This window comes from Schistocerca serialis, chromosome 10 (genome assembly GCF_023864345.2).
Source record: "Schistocerca serialis cubense isolate TAMUIC-IGC-003099 chromosome 10, iqSchSeri2.2, whole genome shotgun sequence".
Taxonomy (NCBI): domain Eukaryota; kingdom Metazoa; phylum Arthropoda; class Insecta; order Orthoptera; family Acrididae; genus Schistocerca; species Schistocerca serialis.
In genome coordinates this window covers 173,763,710-173,778,146 of record NC_064647.1, presented here as the reverse complement: position 1 = coordinate 173,778,146, position 14,437 = coordinate 173,763,710, and the positions used below count along the sequence as shown (strand labels likewise).

Sequence of the window (14,437 nt, the reverse complement as noted above, 5' to 3'; positions counted from 1 at the left end):
CATATGTCGCTCAATGTATCTTCAAAATTGTAGCAGTGTACGACGCTTCGTACAGGAAATGTTACGTCAAAGAAACTCAGATTTGTGAGGAACTGCGGCATCTTGCACGACGTTTTAGTTTATTATTCCTTTACTACTAACTGTATTCACAATGCATTTCGCATACAGTATCCATATACACCACCGGATGTACGAGCAAAATTATATCATTGTACGACACAATACAGGATATTTCATTCCATACAGACTGAATTGCCCGTAAACGAAACTGCAGGGCCAAATCAGCAACATATGGAGATACAGGTTAAATATGTATACAGATATGTGTGGCTTTTGTTAAAATTGCCTACGGCCTTGCCGCAGTGGTAACATTGGTTCCCGTCAGATCACCGAAGTTAAGCGCTGTTGGGCTGGGCTAGCACTTGGATGGGTGACCATCCGGTGTGCCGAGCGATGTTGGCAAGCGGGGTGCACTCAGCCCTTGTGAGGCAAACTGAGGAGCTACTTGATTGAGAAGTAGCGGCTCCGGTCTCTGAAACTGACATACGGGCGGGAGAGCGGTGTGCTGACCACATGCCCCTCCATATCCGCATGCAGTGACGCCTGTGGGCTGATGACACGGCGGCCGGTCGGTACCGTCGTACCTTCCAAGGCCTGTAGGGACGGAGTTTAGTTTTTGTTAAAATTATGCGAAATATAGAGGGTGAAGGAAAAATGCCACACTTGGAGGTCGCCAAGCGACTCCCCATCCAGACAAAAGTTTATAGTGAAATTAGGTCTCGTGCATTTTGAAAATGCAGATATGAAAACGAGAGGATGGCAACAGTGTTGCATCGTGCAGGGCATCGGAATGTTGGAGGAACGTGTACCATCCCACACTGCCATACAAAGCCGCGGTAGGTCACTAACTGAACTACTACGGCGTCAGACCCACATCCAGCATGGAGCTCTGGTTCGAATCCGCTTAGGTTCCGTTTTTACTTTTGAGACATCCGTTCTCTAGTTCTCGCCACTTGTAACCAGGATATCATTTTGCTCCATGACAATAGCCTACGACATGACAGTGAAACAGATTAAGCTGCACGTATGTACGAGGGCAGTTCAATAAGTAATGCAACACATTTTTTTTCTGAAACAGGGGTTGTTTTATTCAGCATTGAAATACACCAGGTTATTCCCCAATCTTTTAGCTACACAAAACTATTTTTCAGCGTAATCTCCATTCAATGCTACGGCCTTACGCCACCTTGAAATGAGGGCCTGTATGCCTGCACGGTACCATTCCACTGGTCGATGTCGGAGCCAACGTCGTACTGCATCAATAACTTCTTCATCATCCGCGTAGTGCCTCCCACGGATTGCGTCCTTCATTGGGCCAAACATATGGAAATCCGACGGTGCGAGATCGGGGCTGCAGGGTGCATGAGGAAGAACAGTCCACTGAAGTTTTGTGAGCTCCTCTCGGGTGCAAAGACTTGTGTGAGGTCTTGCGTTGTCATGAAGAAGGAGAAGTTCGTTCAGATTTTTGTGCCTACGAACACGCTGAAGTCGTTTCTTCAATTTCTGAAGAGTAACACAATACACTTCAGAGTTGATCGTTTGACCATGGGGAAGGACATCGAACAGAATAACCCCTTCAGCGTCCCAGAAGACTAACCATGACTTTACTGGCTGAGGGTATGGTTTTAAACTTTTTCTTGGTAGGGGAGTGGGTGTGGCGCCACTCCATTGATTGCCGTTTTGTTTCAGGTTCGAAGTGATGAACCCATGTTTCATCGCCTGTAACAATCTTTGACAAGAAATTGTCACCCTCAGCCACATGACGAGCAAGCAATTCCGCACAGATGGTTCTCCTTTGCTCTTTATGGTGTTCGATTAGACAACGAGGGACCCAGCGGGAACAAACCTTTGAATATCCCAACTGGTGAACAATTGTGACAGCACTACCAACAGAGATGTCAAGTTGAGCACTGAGTTGTTTGATGGTGATCCGTCGATCATCTCGAACGAGTGTGTTCGCACGCTCCGCCATTGCAGGAGTCACAGCTGTGCACGGCCGGCCCGCACGCGGGAGATCAGACAGTCTTGCTTGACCTTGCGGCGATGATGACACACGCTTTGCCCAACGACTCACCGTGCTTTTGTCAACTGCCAGATCACCGTAGACATTCTGCAAGCGCCTATGAATATCTGAGATGCCCTGGTTTTCCGCCAAAAGAAACTCGATCACTGCCCATTGTTTGCAACGCACATCCGTTACAGACGCCATTTTAACAGCTCCGTACAGCGCTGCCACCTGTCGGAAGTCAATGAAACTATACGAGACGAAGCGGGAATGTTTGAAAATATTCCACAAGAAATTCCCGGGTTTTTCAACCAAAATTGGCCGAGAAAAAAAATGTGTTGCATTACTTATTGAACTGCCCTCGTATCAGTGAGCCTTGAGCAGCCGCAGGTGAAGCATCAGTGCAGCAGCAGTGCAGTAGCGAGTCGCATATTTAGCTTTCATATGTGTTTTGTAGTTTGATTCTTAATTTCTTTCCGAGTGTTTGTGCGCTTGCATATCTAATTACATAAAATCCTTCGTATTCTCGTATTTGAGAGGGGTAATTTGGCGTATTGATAGCTGTAGAGTATAAATTCGCGGAGTCGTTAGATATTAGCAGCAGGATGGATAGGGTGTGTGCGTGCTGTGTGCGGGCGCAGGAGGAGCTGGCCGCGGTTCGCGAGTAGCTGAGCGTGCTGTTGGCCACGGTCAGCCGCCTTCAGGCTGCTGCCTCGAGGTGCAGCGACGGCGGAGGGTCTGGCGCGTCGCTTGAGACACCCCAGGTGTCGCTTGCTGCGTCCGCTGACTCAGCCGCCGAGGCACCTTCTAGTGTACCCGGCGCGTTGGGGCCGCCCTCACCTCAGGGTGAGTGGCGGACTGCAACGCGTTCGCGTCGCTCGGGGTGGAGGGTCAATGTGGAGGCTGGCGGGCTAGCGTCGCCCGTTCGTCCTGTTAGTGGGCAGGTGGCCGCTCCTCCAGCAGGGCCCGAGCAGGCACACAGGGGCAAAAGCTTGCTGGTTATTGGGAGCTCCAACGTTAAGCAGGTGATGGAGCCTCTTGGGGAAATAGCGTACAGGGCTGGAAAGAAATCCAACGTGCACTCAGTTTGTCAGCCGGGGGGGCCTCATCCGAGATGTGGAGGCGGCTTTGCCTATCGAGCATACGGGGTGCAGTCGTCTGCAAGTAGTTGCTCACGTCGGCACCAATGATGCCTGTCGCTTGGGTTCTGAGGCGATCCTCAGTTCGTACAGGCGGCTGGCCTCGCACGCGGGGTGCAAGCAGAGTTCTCTATTTGCAGCATCGGGTCCTTTGGTTTGGAGCCGAGTGGTCTCAACCAGAGGCTTCGTCGACTCTGTGACGGTCTTGGCTGCAGATTTCTAGACTTGCGCTATTGGGTGGGGAATTGCAGGACGCCTCTAGATAGGTCAGGGGTGCACTACACAAAGGAAGCGGCTACTCGGGTAGCAGAGTACTTGTGGCGTGCACATGGGTTATTTTTTAGGCTAGGCAGTAGTGCAAGCTGTCCTGATTAACACTCACCAGTCGACGTGCAGGCAGGGGAATCAAGACGCGCTCAGTGTACAGACACTTCAGCTGTCAAGATATTAGCAGTAAATTTTGAGAGTGTTCGGAATAAAGTTCCTGAATTTACTGCCCTCCAGGAAGCGTGTGGCGCGCAAATTATTCTCGGGACTGAGACCTGGCTGAACCCTGAGATCGGAAGTTCTGAAATATTTAGTGAGGGTTGGAACGTGTATCGGAAAGACAGATTAGACACCGCAGGAGATGGTGTCTTCATAGCAGTTGACAAAAATATTGTGTCTACTGAGGTCGAAGCAGAGTGTGATTGTGAAGTTATCTGGACACGTTTAACAGGGCTAGGGGAAATAAAGTTAATGGTTGGGTGTTATTACCGGCCACCAGGTTCCACCGTGACAGTTCTAGAATCATTCAAAGGGAGTCTACACTCTGTATCGCAGAAGTACACGGATCATGCTATATTAGTCGGAGGCGACTTCAACCTACCTAGTATAGACTGGGATGTCTATGGATTCATAACAGGTGGTACACACAAGCCGTCGTGTGAATTACTTTTGAACACATTATCTGAAAACTGTCTCGAGCAGCTAAATCGACAGCCAACGCGTCATGGAAATATTTTAGATCTGGTAGCCACGAACAGACCAGACCTCATCGACGGTGTCAGTGTTGAGACAGGGATTAGTGATCATGATGTTGTCATTACGACTATGGTTACGAAAGTTAAAAAGTCGGTCAAGAAGGCTAGGAGAGTATTCTTACTAGAAAGAGCAGATAAGCAGTCGTTAGCATCCCACTTAGTAAATGAATCGACTTCATTTACTTCCGGTACGATGGACGTGGAAGAAGTATGGTCAAATTTTAAACACATTGTAAATCACGCATTGGACAAGTATGTGCCAAAAAAGTGGGTTACGGACGGAAAAGACCCTCCGTGGTTTAACAGCGCAATTCGGAGAATGCTCAGGAAGCAAAGGCAGTTGCACTCGCGGTACAAGAAAGATCGGGAGAATGAGGACAGGCAAAAGTTAGTAGAGATTCGTGCTGCTGTAAAAAGAGCGATGCGTGAAGCATTCAACCACTACCACCGACATACCTTAGCAAAAGATCTTGCTGAAAACCCAAGGAAATTCTGGTCTTACGTAAAATCGGTAAGCGGATCGAAGGCTTCCATCCAGTCACTCACTGGTCAGTGAGTGACTGGATCGATCATACCGCCGTTTGAGTCTGGTACAGATTCCCATATCGAGGACATAGCGATAGACATCCCTGGGGTTGTGAAGCAGCTGAATGGGTTGAAAATAAATAAATCGCCAGGTCCTGATGGGATCCCAATTCGGTTTTACAGAGAGTACTCTACTGCATTGGCTCCTTACTTAGCTTGCATTTATCGCGAATCTCTTGCCCAACGTAAAGTCCCGAACGACTGGAAAAAAGCGCAGGTGACGCCTGTATATAAGAAGGGTAGAAGGACGGATCCTCAAAATTACAGACCAATATACTTAACATCGGTTTGTTGCAGGATTCTCGAGTATATTCTCAGTTCGAATGTAATGAATATCCTTGCGACAGAGAAGTTGCTGTCCAGGCATCAGCACGGCTTTAGAAAGCATCGCTCCTGTGAAACGCAACTCGCCCTTTTTTGCACATGATATCTTGCGAACCAGGGATGAAGGGTATCAGACGGAAAGCGCTTGACTCGGTGCCCCACTGCAGACTCCTAACTAAGGTATGAGCATATGGGATTCGTTCCCAAGTATGTGAGTCGCTCGAAGACTTCTTAAGTAATAGAACCCAGTACGTTGTCCTCGATGGTGAGTGTTCATCGGAGGTGAGGGTATCATCTGGAGTGCCCCAGGGAAGTGTGGTAGGTCCGCTGTTGTTTTCTGTCTACATAAATGATCTTTTCGATAGGGTGGATAGCAATGTGCGGCTGTTTGCTGATGATGCTGTGGTGTACAGGAAGGTGTCGTCGTTGAGTGACTCTAGGAGGACACAAGATGACTTGGACAGGATTTGTGATTGGTGTAAAGAATGGCAGCTAACTCTAAATATAGATAAATGTAAATTAATGCAGATGAATAGGAAAAAGGATCCTGAAGTGTTTGACTACTCCATTAGTAGTGTAGCGCTTGACACAGTCACGTCGATTAAATATTTGGGCGTAACAGTGTAGAGCGATATGAAGTGTGACGAGCATGTAATGGCAGTTGTGGGGAAGGCGGATAGTCTTCTTCGGTTCATTGGCCGAATTTTGGGAAGATGTGGTTCATCTGTAAAGGAGACCACTTATAAAACACTAATACTACCTATTCTTGAGTACCGCTTGAGCGTTTGGGATCCCTATCAGGTCGGGTTGAGGGAGGCCATAGAAGCAATTCGGAGGCGGACTGCTAGATTTGTTACTGGTACGTTTGATCGTCACGCGAGGATTACCGAAATGCTTCAGGAACTCGGGTGGGAGTCTCTAGAGGAAAGGAGGCGTTTGTTTTCGTGACTCGCTACTGAGGAAATTTAGAGAACCAGCATTTGAGGTTGACTGCAGTACAATTTTACTGCCGCCAACTTACATTTCGCGGAAAGACAAGGTAAGAGAGACGAGGACTCGTACATATAGGCAGTCATTTTTCCCTCGTTGTGTTTAGGAGTGGAACGGGGAGAGAAGATGCTAGTTGTGGTACGAGGTACCTCCGCCACGCACCGTATGGTGGAGTGCGGGGTATGTATGTAGATGCAGATGTACTAACCATACAGTGCACAACCTAACTGGTTCTGTCACGTCCACGTACGGCGGCTTCTAGTGCTGGGTCCATCAGATAGCCATGCTGCTGCTGCTGCTCGAGCGTCTGCTGCAGGGTACCCTGAAAGGCGTAACCCAGATAAAAAGGTTTTTCGTAGCCTGGAATGAGGCCTTCGGGAAAGCGGTAATATTTGTCCACAAGAAATGGACAGAGGTCGTCCAAGGACTAATAGTATTCCACAAACAGAGTACGTGATTCTTGAAACCGTTCACTAACCACGTCGGCGAATTACCCGTCATATTGCAAAGCAAATCCAGATATCTCAGTGACTGGTTCGTCAAGACTTTCGCGACGGAGAATTGTTTCCACATCATACCAGCGACCAGAAGACGACATTCGACGAGTGCAGTATTGTGGATGGTTTTTGCACCAAGTGGAAGATAACGAACATTTTATAAATACCGTGATATGGATTGACGAATTTAGCTTTTCTTTTTTTCTTATAATCAGTCTTCCGACTGGTTTGATGCGGTCCGCAGTGAATTCCTATCCTGTGCCAACCTCTTCATCAGCTTGTCTCTGTGGCACGAATTGGTCATGAACTAATCTTTCCAACTTCCTGGCAGATTAAAACTGTGTGCCCAACCGAGACTCGAACTCGGGACCTTTGAATTTCGCGGCAAGTGCTCAACCATCTGAGCTACCGAAGCACGACTCACGCCCGGTACTCACAGCTTTACTTCTGCCAGTATCTCGTCTCCTACCTTCCAAACTTTACAGAAGCTCTTCTGCGAACCTTGCAGAACTAGCACTCCTGAAAGAAAGGATGCCATGTCTCCAGAAATTGGTGGAAATAGGACAGAACGATAATGCAAGGGTAGCGGCGTTAAGTCCATATGCGGAAAAGCTTTTAACTTTTCTTTTCAATTTTTACGATTCTTATGCTGCAACTAAACCGAAATGATGAACAATGTATCGTATTTATTAATATTTTAAAAGGCGTGAAATGGAAGTGTAAATAATTTTCCATTGTACTTACCGCATCCAAGAGCACCCTGCAAATAACTCGCCAGGAAAGGATTGTAATTAAAGTGTACAGGACTTCGTATTCCTTTCATTTCGTATTAACCTTGAAAGTTTTATTAACAAATAATAATAATAATAATAATAATTATTATTATTATTATTAACCTGGTGAAAGTTTTACTATCAAAAATTATTATTATGACAAGAGACGCACGGAAATGTGTAAATCTCTCTCTCTTACAATATTATTGTTATCTACTCGTGCACTTTTTGTCTAAAAATTGCTAGGCTATCTAGAGAAATTTTATTATCGTTATCACAAAATCCGATCTTTAGCCATACAACTTCCATTACGAAAACCCATATTGCCACAAGTCAGTTCTGAAACATTTTCTGGAACTTCCTTCTATTAGATATGTCAGTATTCTGACGCAGAAAAATAAAATAGAAATTAATTACTTTTCCTATAAATCACGGAAAATCAATTCTCTTGTATCTCACTGCAATTTTTAAAATATTTTCTAACAGCTCCTAACGGTTCCACTGTAATGCCGCTGCACACAACAGACAACTTACCTCGTCTTGTCTCTGCAACTGCATGAATATTCTGCATCTAGCAACATGCTAGAACAATTCAAAAGAAATGCTGCGATCCATGCAGAATCTGCTGATGCAACAACTGCCCATTTTTCTTTTTTATAGAAGTTAAATGATCAGCAGGGGTTTAGTCAACAAGCCTTAAGCGGTGTAAAAAATGAAAGGAATCGATAAAAACTTTTAATTTACAATACTCTGAAAACTGACGATTCGGACACTGACAGACTTTACTCAGACCTTTCTTTTCTTTGAACAGTTTGACTAGCAAAAACTTTAATTATTCCACAATGTCTTTAATCAATAATCACATATCTGGTCACAACAGAGATACGAATATTACTTTCAGTGTACACATAAACAAGTCTGACAAAATCCCTCGAGTGCACAAGCAAGGAACAACTACACACAGCAAAAAGGCAAATCACCAAAAATTTTCGATTAATACAAAAATCTCCTCTGACGCCACTAGCAAGGTCAGGGCAGGCTGTTACCTCTCCTGATTCGTTGCTTTCCTCCACGCTAGGCTGCATCCGACTACGCTCAACAAGCCCGCCCGGCTAGCAGCGCGATCTAACGCGCTGATTCCCGAGCGGGAAGGCGTGTCGGTCCCCGGCACGAATTCGCCTTGCGGATTAGTGTCGAGGTCTGGTGTGCCGGCCAGCCTGTGGACGGTTCTTACGGCGGTTTTCCATCTACCTCGGCGAATGCGTGCTGGTTCCCCTTATTCCGCGTAACTGAGGCGGAATAAGGGGAACCAGCACGCATTCGCCGAGGTAGATGGAAAACCGCCGTAAGAACCGTCCACAGGCTGGCCGGCACACCAGACCTCGACACTAATCCGCAAGGCGAATTCGTGCCGGGGACCGACACGCCTTCCCGCAGTGTTTGCGCAGCAACCGCCTTGTGCGGTTGCTGCGCAAACACTGTCTGCACGTATGCGTGCACCATAATTACTCTACCACACAAAAATCTGGGGTTACACTGGTCTCGTATGAGACGTTCCCGGGTGAGGTCAACTGGGGGTCGAACCGCACAATAACCCTGGGTTTGCCATGGGGCAGCGGCGGTGTGGGTGGACTGCTGCGGCCTGTTGTGGGTTTGTCAACCACTACTACTCGCGACGATAACATCTCAGACTTAGAGCAGCCATATGCACCACGCAACAGCAGAACCAGTGGCCAACTTTCTAAAAAAAAAAAAAAAAAAAAGGTATGAATGTCCAGCTTTGAACCTTGGAGCAGCTCTCAGCAGCTAATGCAACCCTCCGATGTCTATTTTTATCAGCCGGTCAATACAGTTTATCTTAAATCACCGAGAGAGAAGAAGAAATTACACCCTGAGAAGAATGCATCGGAATAGAGTCCATTGTAAGAGCATCACATTGCCAATCCCTTCACGGAAATTTATTTGCAATCCCAAATCGCAGCGGTAGACCAAGAGATGAATACACTAACCAGATTCAGAATGATATACACTCCTGGAAATTGAAATAAGAACACCGTGAATTCATTGTCCCAGGAAGAGGAAACTTTATTGACACATTCCTGGGGTCAGATACATCACATGATCACACTGACAGAACCACAGGCACGTAGACACAGGCAACAGAGCATGCACAATGTCGGCACTAGTACAGTGTATATCCACCTTTCGCAGCAATGCAGGTTGCTATTCTCCCATGGAGACGATCGTAGAGATGCTGGATGTAGTCCTGTGGAACGGCTTGCCATGCCATTTCCACCTGGCGCCTCAGTAGGACCAGCGTTCGTGCTGGACGTGCAGACCGCGTGAGACGACGCTTCATCCAGTCCCAAACATGCTCAATGGGGGACAGATCCGGAGATCTTGCTGGCCAGGGTAGTTGACTTACACCTTCTAGAGCACGTTGGGTGGCACGGGATACATGCGGACGTGCATTGTCCTGTTGGAACAGCAAGTTCCCTTACCGGTCTAGGAATGGTAGAACGATGGGTTCGATGACGGTTTGGATGTACCGTGCACTATTCAGTGTCTCCTCGACGATCACCAGTGGTGTACGGCCAGTGTAGGAGATCGCTCCCCACACCATGATGCCGGGTGTTGGCCCTGTGTGCCTCGGTCGTATGCAGTCCTGATTGTGGCGCTCACCTGCACGGCGCCAAACACGCATACGACCATCATTGGCACCAAGGCAGAAGCGACTCACATCGCTGAAGACGACACGTCTCCATTCGTCCCTCCATTCACGCCTGTCGCGACACCACTGGAGGTGGGCTGCACGATGTTGGGGCGTGAGCGGAAGACGGCCTAACGGTGTGCGGGACCGTAGCCCAGCTTCATGGAGACGGTTGCGAATGGTTCTCGCCGATACCCCAGGAGCAACAGTGTCCCTAATTTGCTGGGAAGTGGCGGTGCGGTCCCCTACGGCACTGCGTAGGATCCTACGGTCTTGGCGTGCATCCGTGCGTCCCTGCGGTCCGGTCCCAGGTCGACGGGCACGTGCACCTTCCGCCGACCACTGGCGACAACATCGATGTACTGTGGAGACCTCACGCCCCACGTGTTGAGCAATTCGGCGGTACGTCCACCCGGCCTCCCGCACGCCCACTATACGCCCTCGCTCAAAGTCCGTCAACTGCACATACGGTTCACGTCCACGCTGTCGCGGCATGCTACCAGTGTTAAAGACTGCGATGGAGCTCAGTATGCCACGGCAAACTGGCTGACACTGACGGCGGCGGTGCACAAATGCTGCGCAGCTAGCGCCATTCGACGGCCAACACCACGGTTCCTGGTGTGTCCGCTGTGCCGTGCGTGTGATCATTGCTTGTACAGCCCTCTCGCAGTGTCCGGAGCAAGTATGGTGGGTCTGACACACCGGTGTCAATGTGTTCTTTTTTCCATTTCCAGGAGTGTAGGTTGCAGTAAGTACTGGGACATGAAGAAGCTTGCACAGGAAAGAGTAGCATGAAGAGCCGCATCAAACCAGTCTGAGGACTGAAGACCACAACAACAACTTTCCTTTTCACGACTTTTTGAAAATATTAGCAAGTGAAATGAAAAGTACATTATCTCGATTAATTTGAAGTTAAAGTGATGTAAAAATTGAAAATAAAAAGATTTCCACGTAAGAATTCGACCTCACGACCCTCAGATCACCGTTATGTACTCCTTCCACTACCCTGACCGGTGCCTAGAAATTACGCTAACGTAAATGGCTCATGCCTCGCCGACACACACCAAAAACGCTGTTTTTCCTAAACGCTGGTGCATCTGGACCTCTCACCTCCGTCACCTTTATTACTGGCCAAGGCTCGCACGCACCATAAATCGCGATGATGACGAGTAGACGTGGTGCCCTTCTTAGTAGAAATTGCAAACCTTGATCGACGCTGCGCAAATGTTTGTTCGGGCGTCTCGACCAGCTTTGGACGAACAGTCTTGTTGTTGGCAGCTCGTCGAGTGGATGCTGCTTAGACACCTATCTTGCCCCTTCGAGATGGGCGGATTCCACTGACATCTACAAGCAATACGGTGACGTAACAGCAGGTTATGTCTATGCGGGTTACATTTACGTAGTTGGAGTTCACGCCTGCTGTAAGTTTATGCAGCATTGTGTTCCTTTCCACGACACACTATGACTTCGAACTTGCTGCGGGAAACCTTATACCTTTTATCTCACTTTCCACTACATCAAAACACGTAGTGATCAGTATTCCATCATTATTAAACCACTTCTGGACTCAAATGACTTACAGCGCTATTCAAACAAAAGGAACAGATTTGAATCATTTACTGCTCCCAAACTAAAAAAGGTAAAAACACAATTCCAATGTTTCTGGAAAGAGAAAAGTTCAAATTTTTATGCATTCGATGTGAGCGCCATGTGTTAACGACAAATATCAAAACGGTGGCTCATTTCCTACGACGCAAGAAGCAACAAGTCTCTCGTATCCGATTCACAGATTCAACAATGCGATGTGGCAGACTTTCAAGAGTGTCAGGCATGGATGGGGGATGAAACCGCGGTCGTTTACATAACCTGACAGTCAAAAGTGACAAGGTGTGAGTTCTGGAGACCCGGAACTTCATCTGCGATCAAGTTCTTCTGCTCCTACTCTTCCAATCCATCGTTCCAATTCTCGAACCACGTTCGACGTTACCTGAATGACTCCATTCCATGACGTTCGATTGGAAGAGAAGGAGCAGAAGACGAACTTCATCGCCGGTGACATCTCACATCTCCTGGACTCACACTTAGTCACTTTTGTTTTTCACGTTATGTAAACGACCGCGTTTTTATCCCCCCGTGCCTGACACTCTTGAATGTCTGCCACATTGCATATATGAAGCTGTGGATTCGATTACGAGATACCAGCTGCTTCTTGTGTGGTAGGAAATGAACCACCGTTTTGATATTTGTCGTGCAACACGTGGCGTGATGCTCATATTGAATGCATAAGCATCTGAACTTTTCTCCTTCCAGGAAGGTTGGAATTGTGTTTCTGTTTCTTGTAGTTTGTAAGCAATAAATATTTGAAATTTGTTCCTTTTTTAATAGCCCTGTACTTACAAACAGTTTCTCTCACTCGCCAGATCTCACCCCAGAAGCTTGTAGCATTATTTTGAATCTTCTCTGTGCTATGATGTTCTATGGGGATGTGAAACTGTTTCCTCTGATACTCTGTAATTATGCGTGATGAATAAACTAGTGTATATCTTTTAAGTATTATGTTTCATTTTTCACGCCTCGTCTTCACGAATTTATTATCTTCCACGCCTTCCTTTGTTCACGAGTTCGATGACATCTCACAAAGCCCTACATACAGATAATTAAGATTTGCTCGCTAAAAACGTGCCCGATTCACTTTCTTTCAGCTTAGATCAGAAACAACGGAGCAGGGTTCGTAAGAAGTATACAGTACGACAAGCAGCAAGACTACAGAAGGCACCACTTCCAGACACACCGCAGTGTGTACGGTGTCATTGGATATTACGCCTTCCACCACATAAGCACATAATTTTATGCTTTATCAGGCAACATAGATCACAAAAGGGAAACAAGTTTGTCCTGCACAAATTGAGCCAGTAGGACCAGAGGTGTACAAATTCTCCTTCGAGCCTGCCTGCCCCTAGCTATGCCGCAACCATTAAAACAACTAAACCTGTCGCAACGGAGACACAGGAGCACATGAGTACTGAAACAGAGGGTTCAACGCAGGGCAGCTTGGGTTTCCGCAAGCCTGCCAACCACCACGGGATACGTTCAGCCTGCTGCGTCTCCCAAAACGCGCTATCAATCCAGCGTGACTACATGATATCCAGGTGTATGTTTGCTTGATAAGTTTCCCGTAAAAGTGGGAACAGCGACATGAAGAAACCAAACTCACGGGAGACTGAGGAGAAATTGAGAATTGCGGAATATATACCAGTCGCGAAACAGACCCCAAGTCCAGCAGGGAAAAACTGGCCAGACGAGTCTTGTTTCAAATTGTATCGAGCGGATGGACGTGTACGGGTATGGAGACAATCTCGTGAATCCATGGACCCTGCATGTCAGCTTGGGACTGTTCAAGCTGATGGAGGCTTTATAATTGTGTGGAGTGTGTGCAGTTGGAGTTACATGGGACTAGTGCTACGTCTAGATACGACTCTGACAAGTGACACGTATACAGGGTGGGTCACCTAACGTTACCGCTGGATATATTTCGTAAACCACATCAAATACTGACGAATCGATTCCACAGACCGAACGTGAGGAGAGGGGCTAGTGTAATTGGTTAATACAAACCATGCACGGAAGTATGTTTTTTAACACAAACCTACATTTTTTTAAATGGAACCACGTTAGTTTTGGTAGCACATCTGAACATATAAACAAATACGTAATCAGTGTCGTTTGTTGCATTGTAAAATGTTAATTACATCCGGAGATATTGCAACCTAAAGTTGACGCTTGAAACCTACGACGTTCAGTTGCGTGTTGTAACAAACACGGGCCACGGACGGCGAGCAGCATCTGCAGGGACATGTTTACGATGACGACCGTGTTTCTCCTGATCTAACACCTCTGGACTTCTTTCTGTGGGGTACGTTAAAGGAGAATGTGTACCGTGATGTGCCTACAACCCCAGAGGATATGAAACAACGTATTGTGGCAGCCTGCGGCGACATTACACCAGATGTACTGCGGCGTGTACGACATTCATTACGCCAGAGATTGTAATTGTGTGCAGCAAATGATGGCCACCACATTGAACATCTATTGGCCTGACATGTCGGGACACACTCTATTCCACTCCGTAATTGAAAACGGAAACCACGTGTGTACGTGTTCCTCACCCCTCATGGTAATGTACATGTGCGTCAGTGAAAAAGACCAATAAAAAGGTGTTAGCATGTGGACGTAATGTGCTGTTCCAGTCTCTTCTGTACCTAAGGTCCATCACCGTTCCCTTTGGATCCCTACGTAATTCGTTGCTCTCCGATACACACGATCGAACAGCGG

The 14,437-nt window shown here is 47.2% G+C and overlaps 1 pseudogene; it reads left to right on the top strand.

Annotated features, from left to right (window-relative positions):
• Positions 1 to 344: 344 nt before the first annotated feature.
• On the top strand, positions 345 to 462 carry LOC126425347 (5S ribosomal RNA; annotated as a pseudogene).
• The last annotated feature ends 13,975 nt before the right edge of the window (positions 463 to 14,437 follow it).